Raw genomic sequence first — 10,258 nt, forward strand, 5'->3', positions numbered from 1 at the left:
CTAATCATAGAACCATAGAATGGGTTGGGTTGAAAATAACCTTTAAAGGTCATCTAGTCATTTCTCCCTGCATTCAGCAGGGACATATTACACTGCACCAGGTTACTCAAAGTCCCATCCAACCTGACCTCAAACACTTTAAGGGATGGGGCTTCTACTACCACTTCTACTACCTCTTTATTCATATAAACTCACAAATAAAGAACTTGGCAGAATGGGAAAGTTTCACTAATAATAACAACAATTTTCCTCATTGTTTAACAACTGCACGTACAAGCAGTGATTTTTTTAATTACTCTTTGAAACCCCTTTCAAGTAACACACAATGAATTTAGAAAGGAAAATGCTTTTGGAATTGCAGAATGAGAGTCAAAATTTGTAGTGGATAGGGGAGAGAGAAAGTTTGCAGAAAGTTGCTTTGGGAATTAAAACTAAAGATGTATCACGGAAAAAACAGTGTGGTTTAAAAAACCCATTTGAAAACTTATTTCTTGATACCTACAGGCAAAGCATAGTAGTGAATTTCTATAGGAAAAATCATGATTTAAAGTCAACAGCCCCAGGAGAAGTCCTTTTCCATCAGCTGAAATGTCAGTAAGAACCTAACAGGCTCAGGTGATTTTTGCTGTCTTAAAGACAAGACCAAAGGCAACCTAGCATGCTACACCAAGTAAAGGGACTCACTTGAAGAAGTAGGTAGTTGCATCCATCTTAAAATATGAGACTTCTGAAACACTATGCAACTGATGCAGGAAAATAAAACCTAATGATTAATTCAAAAGTAACTGGATGCATTAGCTAAAGTATAAGGTAAGCCAGTATAAAATCCAGTCTGAATATAGAATAATGTATTTGCAAAGAAAAGACATAAATTGCCAAGAATTAACATTTTAAGCACTGCTTAAAAGTTACAATAGTCACAGAAATTCATTTACAATTACTGAAATTTTCCAGTATGACCTGACACACCTAACTCATTTCAGATGAAACAAAGGTCTGTAGAAAGCTATTTCAGTGCCACACACAAAACAGACCACTAACTTGCCTTCCCACAAAATAACTTCAGTTTTCCAGCCAGAGTACCCTCTTAAGGACTTTGTTCCTCAAGACTCAATAGCCACTTGAAATCTCAATAGAAACTTAAATCTGTTGATGGAGTAAATTGTGTAGTAATTTTGCTTTAAGTCCAAATGAAATCAAAAGCAACACAACTGAAAAAGAACAAAGCAGACAACTTCAAGTGTAGTCACTTTCCCTTTAGAGCCCTTCTAAGTAGTTGGATTGTACTGTAGGTAGAAGGCATCTATTAAAAACTGAAGCACAATAAAGGGAACAACTCCCAAATAATTGCAGTTATCTGTCTAGAGCTGTAATCAGTTAAGAAGCAGTGAAGCTATTTAGCCAACTTTCTTCAAAAACCAACACCAAATTCAAAATATAATGAGCAACATTGAATTCTGAGTTTTATTTAGCACATCATTTTCTTGCTAACAATACTGAGGGCAGTGATTAAAAAAACACACAAGAGAGTGCAGGAATGAATCTTTCAAGCCTCACATTGCTTTTGCTCTGCATCGCACACTGAAAGCAAGTGACAGCCCCAAAAAACTGAGGTAGTCATTAAAAGAGGAGGATTACTTCAGTGCTGGGGAGCCCTCCAGTGGGACAGAGTTATTATAGCGGTTTCTCCACTGCTTCTGGCTCCAACTTACAGTGAAGTACACTGATGCTCACTGAGCAGGTTAGCTCCCTGGGTAGTCAGTCTCATCTGGAACAATAAAAGTGTTGTTTCAAATCACACTGGGATTTGCCCAGCACATGTAGGAACCAGCATCAAAAAAGATGAGACAAAAACACCCGTTTACTTTAAAGCTGTGAGCCTGTTCACGAGGCATGCAAGCTCTTTAGTTAGAACATGTCTTTGAGCTCATGAGAGACAGGTTCAAGTCCCTGATCTGCCATTAGATTAGGCAAATCACTGTGGGGTTAGGCTAGAAACCCCCTCTCTGCTGAAGGATGAAGATCCAGCAGTACAGCTTTTTTAAAAGAAATAACACTCAAGGCAGTTGAAGCCAGACTGCAGACTTTTGGAACTGCACAAATATCACAGAAGTTTCAAAGAACAGACAGACAGACTGCTCTCCTCTGTTTCAAGCCTGAGTTCTTCCTTGCCTCATTTCTGTCACACATGCTGCATTTCTCAGTAAAGGCCAATAGCTGTAATGACCCAGAACAGTGTCAGAGAAAATAAAACCCTTTTTGCTGTAAGTGCCTGTGGACTAATGCCAACATCAATCAGCATTGATGAAAACATGGATCAGCTGCTCTCCCTCTTGTGTTGGTGCACTTTATGAAGCCTAAGCTGAGGTCCTAAGCCACAAGGGGCTTAGCAGCAGGGGAGATCTCCACAGGAGATGAGAGACTATATCAGTCAGGTGGCCTGACCAGGTAAATTGAGAGTATTTACAACCTCAAGGGACGAGTGCCTCTATGAGGATATTTAATCACAAAGCAAATTTGTTACTTCTTCTTGCTTGATCAGTTACTACTCAACTTTGAATTGGCTCCATACTGACTCTGGGGGAGGCTGTGTCTAAATATTCAAATAAAAAAAAAAAAAACTCAAAGAAACAGAATCTGAAATTGTTAGATTTTAACATGTTTGGAAGCATGCTATTTTCATATAATAGTCCATGCATCAAGCTAGCTTTTTTGTGCTCCATATCTTCTGTAATTCCACATATTTCAGTTTGACCTCCGTGTTCTTAAGCCACTTTAGAATGTAAACCTTAAGCTAGTGTAAATCACACAACTTTCAGTCCTCATGCAGATATCCTCTTAAACTGAAATATAAAGTAGAAGCATATTCAAGAAGCAACAGCACTTAACCCCTGTTGTTGCGGTTAGATTGCACTGTTTACAAAGTAGAAAAATGTAAAAATTATTCCTGAATGCTCTATTTCCAAAATGTATGAACAGAGAAGAAACTAGGCCTTGCTTGGTCATCTGCATTTATTTGTAAAGCACTGAAATTGTTAAATTTTAAAAGCAAAGTGGCAGAGCATTGGCATTTCAAAAAGAAAGCGAGGACTAATTACTAAGAAGACAAAGGAAAAATATGGTTTGTTCTGTGCTTTCATTTTCTTCCATTCAGCAAGAACTAAAGCTGTTTGTATTAAAATATGTCATTAAGCCTTGAATTTGCAAAGGTTGAAAACAGCTGTTCAGCATTTTAAAAATCACAATACAGGAAAAATAAAAAGTAATATAATCAATAAAATTACAGAAGAAGAAAAAAGAAACTTTCTTTCACTGATGCCAACCTAAATCTAATTCATGCAAAATGAATGTTTGCATCATGTTTTAATACTGTACAATTTATTAGTATTAAACTAGAACACATAAAAAAATCATATTTAAATAATTAATCTCTTGCAAACTAAACCAGGCCCAAGAAAATAAAAAAATGCCACTTATATGGGTGAAAAAAGAGCTTCTTACTTCACTGTAAGAAATGACCTTTCTACTAGCTAACATATTCTCAGCACGTGTATGCAACACTAGTGCTTATAGCTTTAATTTACAGAATAATTAATAGCTATTAATGGATGGTTATGTCACATGGCTTCTCACTGTTACTCCAATAGAAGAGTAATCTGATGCAGAGTAGATTCCTTAATTGAAGATTATATTCTAGCAGAATACATTTACAAGTATTTACAAGTATTTTAAACTAAAATTAAGATAAATATACACAATGTTTAAAGGAGAGATATGAAAATGCTCTGACTAGCTAATGTTTAAATTAATCTCACAGGAAGAAGCCTCTGATTAGTTTTAAAAAGTCATCTCTCTGAGGAGGGGGAGAACTAGGGCAGCCCATTTCTGCTCTCACACCCAGAAGGAAATGAGCCTGTATGGGGTAGAGATGAAGGAAGGACGATGTGGCACAGACTGGTTTGGTCCTTTAAGGATCTAGCTTGCATTTCATTTTAATTTTCTTCCAAAATGCATCAGTGCCTGGTGAAATCATGTTGTGACATGTTCCTGAATGGTATTTTGGCTTTACCTGTTGTGGGGTCTGTAAGTAGAGATATCCTGTCCCTACAAAATGCAATTACCAGAAAGAGGTATTTTACCACACACTTAAGGATCAGACTCTGTCTGCTGCAAACATGGAAAGCAGTCTGCTCTGAAACATGTCTTGCATTGTCAGGTAGGGATTCAAGTTTTATAAACCACTTACATGAAAATAATCATTAAAGTATGAAATTTCTTTGAAAACATGCTTTAGAAGCTGGTTTTAGTTACCTAAAGAAACACCATTCCTTTGGCAAATAGAACACCTTTGCCAGACTTTGCATAATTAAGATTTAAATTTGAATGGAAGCTTGCAGCATAACTTTAAAAATGTTTTCCAGACAGGAAAAAAAAATATTATTTCTTTTAACATCTTTATGATTTAAACATAACAAAGTATTCCACAAAAAATACAGTGTTGGGTTGAACAGTGAGGATGGCAGTCATCTGACAAGGCACAGCACTCCCCATCAGGAAATCTGATCAGAACTGTTTGTAACAGCTAAATGAATTGCAGACTGAATGCTAACACCATATCTTCTCTTAATACTTCATTTATTAATATTATGTCACATTCCTGCTAGTAGGAGCAATTTGGAGATATTATTGGTTTTTCTCACAGCATTAACAGTTCTCCAAGAGTGCTTTAAGGTAGACGAGACGATTCCTGGTCTTGAATATGCCAATTTTTCAACTTCCATTTGCTATACACAGTCATATGATATACATTACAGTGATTCTGATAACAATTTAATACTATATCAGGGTCAGGCAGGATCAGAAAAGAGGCTGCAGGGAATCAAGTTCTGGGAGTGCACAAATCCATGATTAGGGAATAACTCATGTGGAATGAACTCAGAGCTGATCTGTACTCTTACTTTATTCATGACCTGCTCTCACCCTCAGCAAAATCATTTGGTCAAAAAGTTCACTTGGAATATTCCAGTTTCAAAATCAGCAACAGAACAAGAAAGAAATGCATAACCTGAGGGTTTGTCACTTGGTTAAAATGCTTTTGCTATGCTTACTTTTTTGGACTGATGCTAATTTACACTACCTGAGAATCTGCCCTAAACCTGCTATATTTACTAATAGTCCTTTAAAAAAATTTGCTAAGTTCACCTGGTAATTTTCCACAAAATTTTGAGGTCAGTTACCCCCACTTACTTCCAAACACCTCTGATTCAGAGTGGGAACATCAGTTTCTCTGCATGGAAAGAGATCAATTCTTTCTAATTTATAAGGATTTCAGTGAACAAAGTGATGATTCCATCTACCATGGTGTCTCATAAATAAACACAACATCAGAATCAGTGCTGCTGCCAGCTATTCCACAGGAAGATATAATCCTTACTAACAGTATGTCAATATACTTAATTAAGGACTAGAAAGCAGATGAAAGCTCAAGCTCATGGCACATTTTCAACCCAAAGATCACAAATGCACATTTGCATCCCAGGAGACAAAGAAATTAATCAAAAGATAGCAAGTCACACACCAAGAAAAATTACTACAAGAAAAACAGTGATACAATCCAGGTAAAACCAACTTTAAAAGAGTAAGCAATTATTCTAATATAACCACAGAAAACTTTTCTTCCTGCTGAAGGGTAAGGAGGCAAGGAAAAAAAAAATTATCAGTTTAGAAGCTTATACAGTCTCAGTGAAACTGACAGAAAATATTCTTTCTAGGCTATTAAAATACCTTTAAAGTAACCTGAAATTTTCAGGGAAAACTGGAAAATTATCTTAGGCTTAGTCATAATGACTGACTCTAGCAACAGAACATACTGAAAAACTTTCTGCCCAAGCAAAATACAATTTACCACCTTTCATCACCTGCAGTGAATGCCATTTTGCTGCCTAAATCATATCCCCCCATAAAACAAATAATCATCAGTGTATCAAAGGCAGGAAAAACTTCTCAGAGAGACTGAAACTTCTTTAAACAGCAAAAGATTCTGGAGAATGTTCAGAAATGTCACACAGTGCTCCATACCCTCCTGTAATATCTCTGGAAATGGAATAGAAGGACCTCTTGAATCAAGGACAACATCTCCTAATGGAGTTAATTGAGCTATTTCACCTTTAGCAAATGCATCCAAAGCTCACACCCTTCTGAAGGTCAATCACCTTCTTATAGTTTCTAATCTAACTTTAGCTATTAAATAAGGAATACATCTGGCTCATGTTCACCATTTAATTCATTTCCTAGCTTTTGCCCTGGATGTGTTCGTACTATGTGATCAGACCTTGTCTTGCTGGACTGAACAACCCTGTTTCTTTTAACTTGTTCTGGAAAGACCATTCTCTTATCATCCTGGTATCACTTTCCTGCAACTTTTGCATTTTAAAATAATTTGAAGTCAAGGAGGTTATATGAGAGTAAATCTGTAGTAGTGAGAAATAGGAGATTGTCTATGGGATAGACTTAATGGTACCTGTGTGCCCTAGACTATATTTTTTGCTTTTAAGGAGCGAAATAACACTGGGTTAATAACTTGGCCTCTCTAGACTCATTGCTTTCCTTAGTTTCCTCTCAAACCATTGTATTATTAATTGCAAAGAGCACATCATAATAAAACCGGAATGCAGAAACTCATCTGTGCCAAAAAAACTCTCCCTAACCTCAAGGACATTTTGCCATTACCAAATGCCTTATATAGAACTAAAAATAAATGCATGGACTCAGCTTACAAGATTTTCTTTCTACAGCTTCTCCACACTGCCAAACCACAAAAACCAGATAAGGGCAATAGAGCCTAGGTTGCTCTGTTTCCTCAGTCTGAAGGTTAAATCTGCTTATATGTTGGCTTATGCCTCAAACATTTACACTGTAGAATGATAGACTCATTATTCCATTATTTCTGCCTATCTTCTTCATTCTTCCAGTTATTTCTGAATTCAAATGGGAATTGTAAGAATCTGACCTCACTGATTTGAAATTGTCTCAAAAAGAGCAATTTCAAAGTGAATAGCCCTGGATAGGGTTGAGGACCTGGCCTGGCCAGAGCTGAGTAGGGGGTGACACCTCAGGAAGAGGTCAGAACTACTGGGTGGAGACTGCTCCCCTTTTCTGAGGGCCAACCTGCAATCCTGGGATGTCCCTGGCCAGGGTGGAGGAAGCCACCTTGATTGTACTTATGCTGATGTACCTGGCTGAGGTGGCTGGAACAGAGCAGGGAGTGACACCTGTAAGGAGATAAGAACTGATGAGGAGATGGGGGACTGCACCCTTCTGTGGAAGCTCCCCCCCTGCACCCCTGGTGGTGACTCTCTCTCTCTCTTTCTCTTTCTCTCTCTCTCTCTCATTCTGTCTTCCCATTTTCTTACCCTTTTTCTCCACTTTTCTCTCTCTGTGTTATATCTTCCTTTCCTCTCTCCCTCTTTTGCCTGGCTCTATCATTTTGCTTGTGTTAATTATCAAATAAAATGTACTTGCACCCAACCCTTCTACGATTGGACTTTGTTTCACAGATCCAAAACAAATAAATTTTAATGTTAGCTCAGACTGTAGCAGGAATGTATATCAATACATACAGTTTTATGTTTTGTTGGACTGGTCCCTGAAGCCTTACAGTTTTGTATGTGGGAATTCCTATGCAAAATAGCCTCAGATGTCAAGAGTCAAAGTCTCAGGTCTCCTTATTTTTGTTACGTTTTAGAAGACTGAACTAAATTTTGCTGAAAATCCCAGAAAGCCCTGAATCACATCTGTTGCCCATTTGGGTTCTCCTGCTAGATCAAAATTCACCATGAGAAAAAGGCAATTTGAAGAGCAGAGGCCAAATATGGCAAGAAGACCCCAGTGAATGCTTTAGTATCTTCACAGACTGATGAACTCAGATTTTAAGTAGTCTCAGACTGCATTTCTCCTATTTGTTCCTACCAACATGTGACCAAACTGTCTAGATTTGTTCAGCTGAAAAAATTGCCAACTTTATCAGTTCCCACATTACACAGTTGCAAAACTGTGCAGATGTTGTAGGACAAAAAAACATTAATTTGCACATTAAATTGCAATGACTAAGGAGATGGGGACCACTTAGTCGGCTTTAGTATGCAATAGGGGACACCCCTAGAATTAGAAAAATGCTGCACATTTTTTTCAGTTAGTCATTTGCTGACTGAAGTCATGGCAGTACACACTGAGAAGGAGGATGGCTCTCAGTCAGCACTGACATCTTATTTCCTTGTGAGTGTTTCAGAATATACTAGTTTAAGTTGAAAGAGGCTTCAGGAGTTCATCTGTTTTGACTACTTTTGGCTTTGCCATTAGATAAGGTAGCACAGGACCTTATCCAACTGTGTTCAGAGTATTTTCAAGCATTTTCCACAACTTTTTGAGGCAGCCTGTTCCAATATTATCTTCCTTTTACTATGGGGTGTTTGTTTTCCTAATGTCTAATTAGGATTTTCCTTGAGGCAGGTTGTGTCCATTGGTCCTCATACTTTACCTGTGTACTACTTAGAAGAGACTGGCTCCATCTTCTCTCCTTGTCCCATTAGGTAGCTGAAGACATCAGTTTATGCACAGGAAACAGGGAGAAAGTAGAAAGCACTATATTAACAGTCATGACACTCCAGAATATCAAAAGATTTACTTATGCAAGAACTGAAAAAGTTCTTCAACCCAAAAAGTAGCTTCAACCCATGATTAAAAGCATGTGATGGTGATTACTAAGTTAACACCAGTTATATTAAGCTTCTCAAGAATGGGAAAGTATTTTACTGAAATAGGAAGACCTATAAAATGTGTTTTACAAAGTAGTTTTCTGTTTTAGTCATGCTACTCTGCTCTCTACCAACTCCAAAATGTTATTTCCATCACATGAGAAGTAGAAAACAATGAAAAAGATTTCAATGATTCAGTGAACTTTGGCATGCACATTATTGAGATAAAATTCATACTCTTCTTTCAGGCAAACCTTAATGAATTGTAAATTTTTCCCCTGAAGGAATAGTGATTGGATATTGATTTAGAAAAAGTGAAGGTTCGTGAGCAAACTACAACAAAATCCATTTGCATCGAGGACTCTTATTGTATGATGAAATGTAACCACCCCATATACACTACTCAGCAAGGGAGGAAAAAGTAAATCTCACAGTAAGCAAACTACAAGTCACCAAACATTGCAGAACAGGCAAAATGAATCCCTGGAATGAGCTGCCTGAGCTCTTTCTCCATCTCTAAGTGGACTTTATTAGGCTATTTCATTCTTTCAAACTTGTCTTCATTTTGTTCTTGCTGATATAGTGCAAGAAAAAATACTTTTTATTCTTTTCACAACAAGCATTAGTTTAGAGCTCCCACTTCACAAAGAGTAATGAGATTCAGTGTGTGTTGTGTGGGTGGTTTGAGTATCACCTCTGTGTCTATATTTACAGATGGTTTGCTAAATGCACTGAGACTGTTAATTGGAAAGTACCCATAAATTATGGTTAAAATCTGTTTTTAAGGATGTTAGTAAATTGAGCTGAAGTGACATATGCAAATCTAAAAGTAATTAACTTCATTTTCCTGTTCGATTTCAGCTCACCTGTCTCTTTAATGTCTCCTTCTCCCTCAGGATACCTCAGTATTTCAGTAGACCCAAGTTTTTCCATTATGCTATCCCTAAACTTATCCCCAATCTTAAAACAACATCCCAGAGCTGGCTCTGCCTTGTCAGTACACAACTCCATCTTAACTCTATAAAGCCTGAAGAATCATAGACTCATAGAGTGATTAGGGTTGGAAGGGACCTTAAAGATCATCAAGATCCAACTCCTCTGCATGGACAGGAACACCTCCCACTAATCAGGTTGCACCCTCATTCAAACTGGCCTTAAAGACTTCCGGGGAGGAAGAATCAACAACCTCCCTAGGAAACCTATTTCAGTACCTTACTACCCTATAATGAAGAATTTTTCCTAATATCTAATCACCAGTAAATCAAGATCTTCAGATCCTGCTATTCCTAAACTCAATCCTAATTCTGTCTGTTAAAATGTTACACTGTGTCCTGCCCATCCCAGGTCTAGTCAGATGTCATGTGCCCCCTAATTTAGCATTTTGAGTAGACCAAAATTCCACACCACTGTGCTCCTAGGAGGAAAGCAGTGCCTTAGTTGGACTGTACTTTTCCTACTCATCACTTAATCACTGCATTTCCTGCTTCCTTCACCTTACAGAGAAC

The sequence above is a fragment of the Calypte anna genome, chromosome 1 (assembly GCF_003957555.1).
Source record: "Calypte anna isolate BGI_N300 chromosome 1, bCalAnn1_v1.p, whole genome shotgun sequence".
NCBI lineage: Eukaryota > Metazoa > Chordata > Aves > Apodiformes > Trochilidae > Calypte > Calypte anna.